We start from the raw sequence: 3,590 nt of genomic DNA, 5'->3' as shown, positions 1-3,590 counted from the left end.
GGAAAGGTAAGAGATTGAGTGAAGCTCTGTCCAAGTCCCGAAGAGGCGAGCTTTGATTAACACTGCTGTCCACAGATCAGCTCCGGCTACATGAACCCTGATTAAAAGAGGCGGATTCTTTCCAGCACAACCACAGCTGCAGGTGGTTGGATATTTGGGAACTCCGGAGCCACGGTTGGGATCGGCTGGCGAAGTTAAAGAAAAAAGTGCATCGTCGTGTCTGAATGTCTGATAAATGAGGACACCAAGGCCTTCCAACAAGCACCAGCTGGTCCTTCAAAGAGGCTGATTCGCCCGGGAAATCTGCCGCCGCCGATCAAAAGCGGGAAAGTCAGCCGAATCAGGCGGAGCGCGGGAACAGCCGGAGCACGGATCTGGCAGGGGGTTCCTCGGTTCTGTCTCCGGTTCAAGAACCTGAACAAGATGTCCCGCTCGGTTTCCAGTTTCCTCCCACAAACACGCCACGTTGAACGATTCGAAACCGACCTCAGGACACAGCTGGTGACGTCCTCGAAGACAGACTGTGGACATGTCCATGGACGTTACCTCTAGCTGTCCTCCAGCTGCTCACAGAAACTGAAAATACACACATAACGTACTAAAACATTAAAAAGGATAATTCAGATTTGACCGTTTTGTCTTATGAACAGTCAATATCTTATCTGCTGCTGATAGCTTTGATCGGCCGGGTTTCGGACCTTTTTTTTATCTCTAAACAGATTAACAAGCTAACAAGCAAAACTTTACACCGCCGTCAAATTGACATTACAGTCACTGATGTTGAATTTTATGGTTATTTGCGAGCGCGAATAGCAGCAGAGGCAGCTCGCTGTAGCGTTTTCGAGGCTGCCTGAGGCACTTCCTGCAGAAAAGGCCAAACTGACGTAAATGTTCATCAAACAGTAATTGTGTGAAACCACTTTTTAAAAATTGGGAGTCGATTTAAGGCAACATAAATCTGATTTGGTCTATCTACAGCAGGTAAGATGTTAACAGTTTACAACCGCAAAATCAATCATCTGACCGTCTCTGTAGTGTTCCTCTCTCAATGTGAGCAAAAAACAATTTAATTTAAAATGTTTGGTTATTTTAGTCACTCTCTGTCTGTTTTTCTTCATCAAAATCACCATTTAGTGTATAAATCTACAGTATTTATGTTGTATCATCTACAGTTTTTCCCTTTTTTTTGTTTTTTGGGGCATTAAAAGGCCTGGATCGAACTACTTTAGATCCAAACCTTTTTTTTTTTTGAGGTTAAACTGAGGTAAATCTCTTCTGCTCGCCATCCAAATAATTCAGGAGTAAATGAACCCCTTCAGCAGCTGACTCTGACCTCCTGTGAGCTCCTGGGCCTAAAGGTTCCCACTCAGGCGGCTCCTTAAATCAGTTCTGAATGATTTATTTCGATAACTCGCGTGTTTAAACCTCCGAAGCATCGAAGCGCGCCGCTCTTTCAGCCGCCAGTCACCGCGGTTTCTCAGAAAAGCTGATTCCAGTCGTGGTGTTGTTAATTTCTTTCTTTTAGAAGTTTTAGAGTTCTGCTGCGTTCGCCGTTCCTCGAACATATTCGCTTCCGTTCAGGCCTCGCTGCCGCTACACATCGAGGCCTCGGCCGGTGATTGATGCTCCAGCGGCGTGGAAACAGGTCGGCGGAACTGCTCCGACAATGACAGGAAGTCAGATCTCGGTTTTGGCGCCCCTGAGGTCGTTCCGTACAGGGCTCCGCTCCAAAGGTTTGTATGCTCTGTCTCTCACATTTCTACACATCCAGCAGGTTATTGCACCACAAACACAGTGCTCTCGTGTCAGTTCAAAGCAGTAAACATCTTACCTGCTGTAGATGGCGCTAAGGACTGACAGCTAATAACAGCAGAGTCGTCCCAGAACAACCCAAGGCTCTAAAAACCTCATCACGGTTCATGCTAAAGCTGCTTTATTCCCCTTTCACGTTGAATTCTGTGCGGGGGAAAGCAGCAGCAGCTAGCTGTAGCGCCTCCAGCAGGAGTTAGGTTGGGTTGAAGCCGGCGGATGACGCAAAGAGACGTCTCTGTTTCAGTGTTTATGAGATCGGAGCCGTTTTGAGCGGCTTTCAGCCGGGTTCCTGGAGTCAAACTAACTGTGAGCTCCTGCGACGCTCAAAAGAAAGGAATAAATATAAGAAATGAAGTGTTGCTCCAGCTCCGTACGTCGCGGATTAGTGGCTCGTTTAAAAATGAATAGAAAGGGCTAAAGTGGACGACGCCGTCTTCTTGGAAAAGACCTGAGACAAAGATTAGGAAGATGGACGCTCTCGGTGCGTTTAGACGCTCCCGTAGAGGCCCCTCGCCGCCGAAAAGCTTAAAAACTCTTTATTTCCTCATATAAATATAATTTATTATTTCCTTTTTTTTTACCTTGGCTGTAAATATGACATCAATGTCAACACTAAGTATAATTATATGAAGGAGTGGAGTGCCATAAATGATGAATCATTCAGAATTATCAGTAAATGTTGTATATTTTAGGCAGAAAAGTAAAAACGTTTCCTTCGTGACGATTTGAACATCAGATGTGATTAAAGCTGCAGCGGCTCAGAAATCCACTCACACATCACTTATTTACAACTTCTGTCTTCTCAGGAGGTTACGTTTCTTTTTCTCCTCCCGTCTTCATCTTCTGCACATCTGAATACAGCTTCTTTTTTTGGGGGGCCCCAGAAAAGAAGAGGTAACCGTGGCAACCAGCGCGCACACACACACACACACACACACCGGGCAGCGTTTAGAAGATGGAGCTCCGGTCCTGCTGTTGGGATGTGGTTTTACCCGAGGTGTCTGTCAGGGGACACAGGAGACACAGCGGACACATGAGACACAGGGGGCACATGAGACACAGGAGACACATGAGACAAAGGACCCATAGGAGACACAGGGGACACATGAGACACAGGGGACACATGAGACAAAGGACACATAGGAGACACAGGGGGCACATGAGACACAGGGGGCACATGAGACAAAGGACACATAGGAGACACATGAGACTAAGGGGCCACATGAGACACAGGAGACACATGAGACAAAGGACACATAGGAGACACATAGGAGACACATGAGACACGGGGCACACATGAGACACAGGGGACACGGGAGACACAGGGGACACATAAGACACTAGGGACACAGGAGACACATGAGACCCAGGGGACACATGAGACACAGGAGACACATGAGATTAAGGGGGCACATGAGACACAGGAGACACATGAGTCAAAGGACACATAGGAGAAACATGAGACACAGGGGACACATGAGACACAGGGGACACATGAGTCAAAGGACACATAGGAGACACATGAGACACAGGGGACACATGAGACACAGGGGACACATGGGGGGAGGCTCAGCTAATATAAATTCAGATATTCAGAGCAGGAATGGCTCAGTGGTTTTACAGTAAAGGTTTCGTCTTGGAAATGAAAACAGAAACGGTGTGGGATGTTTTCGGAAAACATCCGGGTCGTAAACATTTCAGGGAGACCACCCGTGAGGTTGAGCGTTATTTTGGACGAACGGGTCAGAGGTTTTATAAACGACTCTAATGATGCTTCT

This window comes from Kryptolebias marmoratus, linkage group LG21, assembly GCF_001649575.2.
Source record: "Kryptolebias marmoratus isolate JLee-2015 linkage group LG21, ASM164957v2, whole genome shotgun sequence".
NCBI lineage: Eukaryota > Metazoa > Chordata > Actinopteri > Cyprinodontiformes > Rivulidae > Kryptolebias > Kryptolebias marmoratus.
The sequence above is the reverse complement of the archived record's forward strand: the minus strand, read 5'-3'. Positions refer to the sequence as shown.